Source organism: Numida meleagris, chromosome 1 (genome assembly GCF_002078875.1).
Source record: "Numida meleagris isolate 19003 breed g44 Domestic line chromosome 1, NumMel1.0, whole genome shotgun sequence".
NCBI classification, from domain to species: Eukaryota; Metazoa; Chordata; class Aves; order Galliformes; family Numididae; genus Numida; species Numida meleagris.
Window position 1 is genome coordinate 4,148,565 of NC_034409.1, and position 11,287 is coordinate 4,159,851.

Below are 11,287 nucleotides of genomic sequence, written 5' to 3' on the forward strand. Positions count from 1 at the left end.
GGAATATTTACCTATACACATCAAAGCTGCAACCCTTATACAGACACTGGAGGGAAACTGTCCTACGCAGGACACAAGTCCCTTCAAGTCTACATGTAAATTGAGTCTGGAAAACTGTGCTGGGTGAAGCAAAATTCAAGGTAGCAGGGAATCTATGACCACCTCAAAAGATGCAGCAGTTAATAGAGAGAGCACTGAGAAAGCATACTGAGCTCTGCTTTTTGCTCTGTAAGAGCACTTGCTCTGTAAATGGCAGGTGGAAGGCGAGGTTTAAGCGGATCGGAAGAATTCCAGTACGTATAGCTGTGGCTACTCGCAGACAGCATTGTAAAGTGAAATGTTGTAAAGACAAACATTCCATATTTATTTATTTTTTAAACATTTTCTAAGTTTGTTCCTGTGGAAATGACAATCTCCTTCACGTGGATCTCAATTCCCTGAACGCAAAGCAGTCCCTAAAATAAGAAATCCTGCTCTCAGTCTAAACTTGTCCAAGTCCATTCCAGTTTGGCTTAAAGGACGCCAAGCTCCAGGCCCAGCGGGTCACAAAGACTACTTCCTGCCACCCACTGTGACATCATGGTCACCACCTCACAGTGAACGTGGGCACAGGCCTCGGCTCCCAAGCAAGAGGTCAGCAGCTCCACAGCTTCTCTGGGCAACCTGTTCCAGTGCATCACCACCCTCCAATTAAAGAATTTCCTCCCAGCATCCAACTGTTATATCGCCTCTTGTCTGTCATATTGTACTTCACCTGCAGCACGGCTAATTCCCTCAAGCACTCGGCACCTTTCTCTATGGTCGTCCACTTGTCTGGGTAACATAACAGATATATGATCCTACAATCTTCTTTGAAGGGATACCTCCAGAAGGTCAGGGCTCATATCCCTTTACCAACTGATTTGCCAGTGTTCCCTTCCTTCAAAAGGGATCCCAGACGCCTTGCTTCGCTGCTCCCTAAGTCCAGGCTACGGGCTCTGTTGCCCAGCATCAGAGCAGCCAGGTGACAAAGTGCTCATGTTGTTGCCCGTGCTGTATGCGCTGATGTAGATGCACTTCAGATGAGCCGCTGGCCTCACCCCCAACCCTGGCATCCTCCCACCCGTCTCATCTCCAGTGAGCCTTGTTGTATCCCCTTACCCCTTCATACCTAGTTTCAAGCCCTCTCAACAAGCCCTGCCAGCTCCTGGGCTAGATCCATTTCCCTTTCTGAGACAGGTGGGACCCATCTGTGAATCTCCCCATGGTGAAGAAAGCCAAAATTCCTGCAATGGCACCAGCCTCTCAGCCATGTATTTATCAGACGGGTTTTCCTGGCCCTCTCAGTATCCCTCTCTGATACTGAAGGGATACATGGAAACACCCCGTGTGCTCTCAGCCCAATCCCCTGGCATTCTTTGCATAGCACGTAGGCTTCCCTCAGTGTCTTCTTCTCTGCCAGCCTGAACTATCGGTATGGAATATCAATCAGAGGGGCGAACCGCACAGCACACAGCACGCCACGGTCTTCTCCAACCTTAATGATTCTATGTGGATCTGTCACATGGTGTGTGAAGTGTTATTAGAACAACCCACTCACATTCCCTGAGGCCAATTTAGCCTGTTGCAAAGAGTATTAGAAGGTCTATTTAGATCAAAGTTTCATGAAGAGGAAATAGTGTTTCACTGTAGGATGAAGGGAGTGATTGCTCCCCACTGCTCTGCTCTGTGTTTGAAATGGGTCCTTCATGTGATATAAGTGGGAGCCACAGGTAGATAATCCCCAGCTTAATGTGGTTTTGCTTGAAAAAGAGAAAGCTCCAGGGAATGCTCACTGTGGCCTTGCAGTGCTTAAAGGGAGCTTATAAGCAGGAGGGGGAGCAACTTTTTGCATGGCCTGATAGTGATAGAACAACAGGGAATGGCTTTAAATGGAAAGGGGAAATTTAGGCTAGATGTTAGGAAGAAATTCTTTATTTGGAAGGTGGTCAGGCACTGGCACGGGTTGGCCAGAGAAGCTGTGGATGCTCCATCCTTCAAAGGTTTCAAGACCAGATTGGATCGGATCCTGGGCAGCCTGATCTGGTGGCTGGCATCCCTGTCCATGGCAGGGGGTTGGAACTGGATGGTCTTTCAGCTGTCTTCCAACCCAAGCCATTCTGTGATTCTGTGGTAATATGATAATATGATTTTAAGATAATCGTGGATTCTTCTGATTCTTCTGTGCTAAGAGAAGGTTTGTGTTGATTATTATAGCATGGATCCACTGTTTGGGAATTACAATGTGAGAACACATCTCCAATAAATTGACTCATTCAAGTGAGATTGGTTTGTATCAGATGTCATCTAAGGATCTAATCTAATGGCAGCTCGAGTCCATAAAATACATCACTCTGAATTCAGAAAGCATGGGTCTAATCTAAGCAATCTTGTCACTGAATTCACTGCTTTGAAAAACTATGGGTGAGATATCATCATGAATGAGTGAATCAAAAATAGTAGCGGCCCATTGTATATTTCAGAGCAACTTGCTCTACTACCTGCCACCAGATTTCAGTTTACCTGTCACAGGGGAAATTAGTAATTCCCTTCTTGACATTTTCCTTGTGACTTTTGTTTCTTGCTTAAACAGAGGAAGTCACTAAACAGGGGTTGAACTTCAATACATATCAGAGATTGCAGGACTCAGCAGTCTAGGAGGAGATGTCTTGGGCTGTCACAGTTCCAGCCCATTTCGGCCTGGTTCTGTGACTAAATTGGGCAGGGAGACCCAAGGACCCATGTCCCAAGACTAAGGGGAAGAGGGAAAGTGGAAAGACAGGGAGATGGTCCTAAAAGCAAAACAGCAGCAATGAGCTAAGGGCGAAAAACTAATTTGCTAAATATTATAGCAAAATGCGAGATAACTCAATGTAATACAATATGATTGGATTTGTAGCTAATAAATCAAATAAATGAGAGAGAGAGTGTCCATAACGGAAGGCCTTACACTAATGCTGAAGGCGAGACAGCTAGGGAGCACTCATCACAGAAACAAGCAGAAAAAGAGGAGTCTTGTGACTCCCAAGCAGTGTTATCTTTCCGTCTGAACAGAAAATGTAAACAGAGAAGTGAAGTCTCCTGGGAGATGCAGTTCTTCTTCACTTCTATGAAAGGTACCCTGGAACTATGGACAATCCACGGAACTGGGGCATTAACTCTTTAACTCCCAGTGCACTACATGATGTTATGATGTGGAATACCAGTAACAGAAATCATAAAACCATGACATGGGCAAACCCCTTCTTCTGTCTCGTACAGCATTTGTCTCCTTCTGTTCAAAACTAAAGATCATTTGTTGGATGATATACTGGTCTGGGGCTCATAAAGATTCTAAGAAACATAACATGGTTCTTTTTGTATTTGTTCCTCCCACTCACTTCACTTCTAATATGATAATTATGAACTCTTCTGTGCTTCTCTTATGCCTACCAAGAATGTGGCTGTCTCTACACATAATTTCTACCCTGAAGAACAGGTATGCGTGTTTCTCATCAGAGATTGCGGAGGAGTGTAACAAACACAACTTCTCAGACAGCTGATGGGTTTTTAGCAATCCATGAGAAGAAACCCTGGAAGTTAGCATGGGGTAGATTTCATGGATGTTTCCAGGCTGAAGTCAGGCTTCTTCCTGTTTGCAGTATTTATTGCATAAGTCCAGAACAGACTGCCCAGAAATGTGGAGTCATTGTCCCTGGAGATCTTCAATAAAAGTATAGATGGGACACTGAGGGACATGGTCTAGAGCAGTCACAGGCATGGGTTGATGGTTGGACTAGATGATCTTAGTGGTCTTTTCCAACCTTAATGATTATATGATTCTATGATTTTCAATCCCATGACCACTGCATTTCCTGCATTCTCAAGTGTTTTTCTGGAAGGAAACACTCCCACTAATCCGAAGAGTGAAATCTAGTCAAGGGATCAAGCTCTCTTCTGAAAGATTTTCTGTATCTGTGCACTTATGCCATGCTCCTAACCCCTACTTCTGCAGCTGAGATTGCACTGTAAGTACAGTTGAAGCCTTCTTGCAGGCTATTAGCTTAAAATTTGGTAGCATTTGTTGTTTTAGAAATATCCCGTGAGAGGTAACTGAGGTCTCTTCTCAGGATGAGAGTCTGCAGCCTGAACTGAAATAATATCTTTACTGCAGCTGTAAAACATGCATTAAAGGAAGTAGAAATGATGTCTTAGCGATAACATTTATAAAACATCAAGGATGTCTTGTGGAGGAATGTGTGATTCTCAAGTGCTAATTGAAGAAAGACTTGAAAGCGGAGCATATTTGCCAGGTTTTCGCAAATTAGCATTTTATTTCAAGACTCTCTCAATGAGCTATAGAGCTCAGGGAAAAATAATCAAGGTTCTCTCTGGTTCATGCTACATGAATTTTGTGAATATTTAACATTTTGTCAGTTGGTTAAGCCCCTATTTCCTAATTGATCTTTTTCTCATAGTTACTCAGAAATCACATTCTCACATCCAGCAAAAGGTCTGAAAGGGCTCATCCAAAACTACTGCCATACAGAGAAGAAGGCTTCTTTTACTCTGGGGAAATTTCAGACCTATCAGGGAGACAGAAGAACTGTAAAGAACAAAATCATATTTAATTTTTTTTTATCTTCATCCTTTTTTTTGTCTGGTCAGGATTCTGATCCTCCCAAAGGGGAAAAGTATAAGAAACATGGGCGAGCACCTCTTAACCAGCATTATTCCTGGAAAAGGCATCTTGTTGCAAAGCTAAATCCACCCTGTTTCAATTCAGACCTTGGGCATTCTGCCCAGGCCACAGTAGCCACAAATTCAAATCTCCTCTCAAGCCTGAAGGCAATTGGATCTGGCCATCCTGTTCTTACACAGTATGTGTCCAAGCCACAAATCTGCACATAAAGTGCTCCCAAAGTTCAGCCCTATTCCAGGAGGTACAGAGAGCAAGCTGAAATTGTACTTTAAATTTTCTTTTACTGTTTAAGAAGCAAGTTTCATTTTCAAGGAAGAGATTTATCTGAAAAGCAAATTTGGAGCCTTTAATCCACTTCAGTTTCACACAGAGGGTGGTGACACACTGGAACAGGTTGCCCAAGGAGGCTGTGAATGCCCCATCCCCAAGGCAAGGCTGGATGTGGCTCTGGGCAGCCTGGTCTAGTGGTTGGTGACCCTGCACATAGCAAGGGAGTTGAAACTAGATGATCATTATGGTCCTTTTCAACCCAAGCCATTCTATGATTCAATGATTCTTTGAGCTGCTAAGACCTCACCTGGAGTACTGCATCCAGACGTGGAGTCTTCAGTACAGGAGAGATGTGGACCTGTTGGAGCACTCCCAGAGAAGGAACATGTGTCAAAGGGCTCACTGTAGACCAGATAGATGACATCAGTGGCTCTTCCCTTGTCCATTGATGCAGTGAAGCCATCACAGAAGGCCACTAGGTTGGTCAAGCAGGATTTGCCCTTGGTGAAGCCATGCTGGTTCTCCTGTATCACCTCCCTGCCTTCCATGTGCCTTAGCATCACTTCCAGGAGGATCTGTTCCATGATCCTCCCTGGCACAGAGGTGAGATTGACAGATCAGTAGTTCCCGGGCTCATCTTTTTTACCCTTTTTAAAAATGGGTATGATGTTTCCTTTTTTCCAGTCACCAGGGACTTCACCTGATTGCCCTGACTTTTCAAATGTCATAGAGAGTGGCTCAGCAACCACATCAGCCAATTCCCTTAGGACTCTGGGATGCATCTCATTGGGACCCACAGACTTGTGGATGTTCAGGTTCCTTAGGTGGTCATGAACCTGATCCTCACTTACAGTGGGAGGGACGTTGCTTTCCCAGTCCCCTCCTACCAAACAAAATGTTTGAGGGCTGTGTGGTGAGCAGTTTTCAGGGAGGACCGAGGTGAAAACTTAAGTACCTCAGCCTTCTTCTTGTCTGTTGTTACCAGCCTGCCTGTGTTACTCACCAGGGGGGGTACACCCTCCTAGACTTTCGTTTTCTAGTTGAGGTACCTGTGGAAACCTTTCTTGTTCTTCTTGGCATCCCTTGCCAAGTTTATTTCAAGCTTGGCCTTGGCTTTCCTGACTTTCCTGACCCCATCCCTACACAGCCTAGCAGCTTCCTTATACTCTTCCCATGATACCTGTCCCTGTTTCCACTGCCTGTGCATTTTCTTCTTGCTCTTCAGTTTGGCCAGCAGGTTCCAGTTCAGCCACACTAGTCTCTTGCCTTCCTTTCCTGATTTGCTACACCTGGGGATGGAGAGCTCTTGCATGCTGGGGAAAGCCTCCTGAAAGATCTGCCCACTCTGCTCCACACCCTTGCCCATGAGGACAGTTTCGCAGGGTGTTTTGTTGACTAACTCCCTGAAGAGCTGGAATTTAGCTTTCCTAAAGTTTAGCTTCTTAATTTTACTCTTCACCTGTCTCATGTCCCTCCAGAGCATGAACTTAACCATAGCATGGTCACTACAACCCAGGCAGCCTCCAATCCTGATGTCACCAATCAGTTCATTTACACTGGTGAGCAACAGGTCCAGTATTGCATCCCCCTTGGTGGGGTTGTCAGTTATTTGACTCAGGAAGTTATCCTCAATGCATTCCAGGAGAATCCTGGATTGCCTACAGCTCACTGTACTACTTTTACAGCAGATGTCCGGGTGGTTCAAGTCCCCCAGCAGGATGAGCGCTTGAGATCACAATGTCTCCTGTAGCTGGAGGAAGAAAGCCTCATCAACAGGCTCTGACTGATCAGGTGGCCTGTAGTAGACACCAATAACAAGGCTCCCTTTGCTACCTCAGTCTCTAACTGACACTCATAGGCTCTTGACTTGCTCATGACTGTTCTTTAGGGACAACTCTTCACATTCTATTCCTTTCCTGATGTTGATAGTAACACTCCCACCCCTCCTTCCTCGCCTGTCCCTTCTGAACAGCTTGTAGCCATTGACAGTCACACTCCAGTTGTGGGAATTATCCCAACAGGTTTCAGTGACAACAACTATATCGTGGATTTCAAGCAGCACAGTAGCTCCCAGCTCGTCATGTTTGTTTCCCAAGCTGCATGCATTGGTGTAGAGGCACTTCATCTGGGCAGCTGGTCTTGTCACTTCCTTATAGGATAACTCCTTAGTTTCTTCTAGCTATTTCCCTTGAATTTCCCCATTGCTTTCTCCTGTTGCCCCAGCAGTCACTGCCTCTCCTTCACAGAGTTTTATATGTGCTGCAGTGTTGCCAATATCCTATTGAAAGGAATACTCTCAGGAAATCCAAAGCACTGCCTCTGGCTATGCTTATGTAGGTACTTGTACTCCAGTTAGGTAATCTTTGTTTGGCTGTCCCCTCTCATTTTTTATACATAGCTGTAAAATATCTCAATTTCAGTGGTAAAGCCAGTTTGCTCATCAGTTGTGCTGGGTTTTAGAAGTTTCTCTATACACATAATCAGCAAAATGATCTGAATTAAAGGTACACCCCATCACGCTGGTAATTTAGGGACATTGTTCAGTGGGCAAGGTGGTGATGGATTGATGGCGGGACTGAATGATATTAGTGGTCTTTTCCAATCTTAATGATTCTATGATGCTATGAATTACTTGCAGAACTCCTAAGATACCAATGCCGTAGCAAAACTAGTCACTAAAACAGGAGTTTCTGTCCACTCTTAATCATCAAATCATTTTCCTATCAGGATGGAGTTCTACAAACAGTATGTGAACTGGTTGGTCTGGGGTGGGCTTTTTACCCTACTAACAGAGTAGAAAAGTGATTTCTCAGCTGTTGAGTTCTTTGCAGGGCTAAGGAGCAGGGTCTGTCCTCTAATTTCTTGCACTGGTAAAGATGAGCTGCCTGCCATCAATGAAGTCTGTAGCCACCGCAGGGATGTAAGGTGACGTATGATCATCATCCCTGTAGGGATGTAGGGTAACATAGGATCTCAAGAGTGTCCATCCTGATGTAGGATGACCATTTCTGTAGGGATGGTGGGACCTATAGGAGGTTCCTTTACATTTGCCTCCTAGCACAGGTGAAGGGATGGCCTTGCAGGATGAAGGAGATGTCCACTAATGGACTGATTTGCACAGCTGAGGTGTTCGGAAGGAGAGGGGGGAAGAAGGGAGGTAGAGACCTGCCTCTTCCTGCATATCCACACAGCCTGACAGAGCCCTGGAAGCCTTTGCTACCTGCCCCTCTGGCTCATGTGGCCAGATGTGAGTTAAGCAAACACTGTCTGAGAGACCCAGCTCCAAGCCAAACATGGCATGTAAACAATAGCACCAGCCCTGTGAGGTACGAGACTGTTCCAATTCATTCAGAGCTAGAAACTGAACATCTCATTATAATGTAGCTAAAGCACTTACTAAAAATATAGAGTTATTATTTTGACAACTACTCCTCAGAATATTCGGCAATACAAAGTCTTAGTTGTTATTAAAATTGGTGCTGGCCACCTGTTTATGAACCTAGAAGTGAATGTTAAATATGTCAGATCTTGTAAAAAGAATTAAAAAGACAAAAAAAATGGGAATAAGTTGGCAAGAATAAGGACTATTTACTCTTTAATCAACAGAGATCCATTTTGATAGCGGCATGAATGAAACCTGTTCAAAGTATCTGTTGAAGGAAATTTTCTCAAGGGCCCTTGTTTTCAGAAACAATTTCTCTACCAGATGAGAAATAAATTCAAATAAAAAATGTTTATGTGTCATCCTGAAAAGGGCAGATCTCTGTGTCCTCCTCTAACTGCCTGCAGACATTCCTTATCCTTACCATTACACTGGGGACTTCGGGGATACAAAACACTTGAGTCCTTATGGGGCAAGTGAGTTGAAGAAACCAATGTTGAGGTGTTGTAAAAATCAGCAAATATGTTCACATGACTTTTCTGACACATAGGACTGCTATTGAACTGTTTGTCATCATAGAATCATAAAATCATAGATTTGTATGAGTTGGAAGGGACCTTTGTAAATCTCTGTTCGTGTAGATGTCCCTTTTCATTGCAGAGGAGTTTGACTAGTTGGTCTTCATTTGGTCCAATTCCCCTGCAATGAACAGGGACACCTACAGCTAGAGATGGAGTGGACTCGCTTCACCTCAGAGCTGACCAGAATATATCAGAGGAATGTGTCCTCCAACAGACTATTTTCCTCCACTGACTATAACAGGAGACAAAAGACATCTCAACAAAAAATAGGTGAGAAGGATCCCACCCAACAGCAGCTGCTACAAAGCAAAGCCTGGCTTTTTCAACCTATGATTGTACAGCACTGCTGTAAAGGCATCCAAGGCCATGGCAGCTTTACCAAAAAGTAATAGACCTAAAAGAAGAAAATAAAAAAAAAAATTAGAAGAGGCATGGGACACAGAAAGGAACACTATTTCCTGCACTCAAGTTGCCTTCTCAGCTCAGTGCAAGGAGAAGCAGGTGCAATTCAGCCAAAGCTCTTGGCCCAGCACCAAGTATCCCACCTGATCCTGAGCCAGCAGCCCACTAGAGCTCCGTGCCCTTGAAGTGAGGAAGCCCTTCAACACACAGGCTTGCCCTGGAGTGTTTGGGAATTAGAGCCCAGACACAGTGAAGATTGCAGCATGTTAGCCAGTGCCACACTGCACTCTGAGCATTTCAGCCAGCTGTGCATGGGACAAGGTGACAGTTGCCACTAGGCATTGCAATGGGCTGGAAAATTCCCAGCGCTCCAAGGCACCCTTTTTTGTAACAAAAGAGTTTACTTGCTTTTTCAAGCAGAGGGAAAAAAAAAAGCACCTTGTCTTCAAGGAATATTGAGAGCCTTTTTCAGTAGATGCTAAGTACCCAAAGACAAGAAGAAAATGAATGGGTTCTCAATACCCATAGGGTAAAATAGAGCAGGACACTGCGAAATAGAAAATAAAATAAGAAGAAGACGACCTTAATCTAGTTCAACACCATGCACTTATTTTACTCATTTTCAAATCTGGCAATCCAGAACACTTAACTGATCCATGCTTTTAAGTCCTCCTTTTGTTGATGCTGCTCATCACGGCTGTGGGTGTAGATGTGTTCAGCCCATGTGCTATGCTCATGTAGCATGGGAATGGCATGAGAGATGCCCCAGCAGAGTCATAGAATGGCTTGGGTTGGAAGGGACCTCAAAGATCATCTAGTTCCAACCCCCTTGCCATGAGTAGGGTTGCCAACCGCTAAACCACGCACCAAAGCAGACTGCCCAGTGCCCCATCCAACCTGGCTTTGAACACCTCCTGCAATGAGGCATCCAAAACTTCTCTGGGCAGCCTGTACCAGCACCTCATCAGTATTCCCATTGTCATTTCCTTGGTCAAGTTGGTTTTCATTGAGCAAAGAGATGTTCTTCCTTGCTGTGGTGTTTTCACTCTGATGAGCAGCTATGTCTTGGGAAGCAAGGTCTCAATACAAGTAGCAATTGTTCAGAGGAACAAACATTTTTATTACGATAGCCCCCCCTTCTTTTTCCTCCTTCCTCACATTTATTGCTGGGTAACACCATACAGGAATATCTCTTTGGTGGGTTTAGATGAGCTGCCCTGGCCTCACTTCATAGCTCCTCTTGCACAGGTTTCTTCAGGCTCTGGAATACCTCAGATTTATCTCATCTCATCTTTTGACACATTCTTGTCCTGTTCTGTCTCCGCTCTCCTCTTTGTAAACTAATTTTACTTGCCAGTCAGGCCTGTCCAATCTTTCTTTAAAGAGAAAAAATATAGGAAGTATTTTCTGTGGTTTCTATTATTTGTTTTTTCTCTCTGAGAATTCAGAGATTTATTCCATCCTTCCCTTTGCTTTCATGCATGTACAAAATTGCCAGGATTGCTTTTTGCATCCCTTATTACTTGAAACTATTGGAGTGTCTTGGCTTTTCAGATTGTAAGTATACACCCATCATCTAATATTTAAATTAAATTTGCTTGGGTCTTTATTGTCTTTCTTTTAATTACTTCTTTTTAATTACTAGTTCTTAGTGAAATTCTTGTGTATTTGCTTACTTGGTTTCCTTTTTCTCACTTTGCTATTTTTGCAAATGGCATTAATAATTCTCATCCATACTTCTGTAAGATCACAAAGATAGACTGAAGTAAATCAACATAAAATGACCGTTGTGTCCTGAGCCTCTCCAGACTTTTATCCAACCAAAGCTTTGGGAAAAGCAAAGGATTCTCTTCTCTCCTTTTCTTTTCTTTTCTTTTCTTTTCTTTTCTTTTCTTTTCTTTTCTTTTCTTTTCTTTTCTTTTCTTTTCTTTTCTTTTCTTTTCTTTTCTCTTT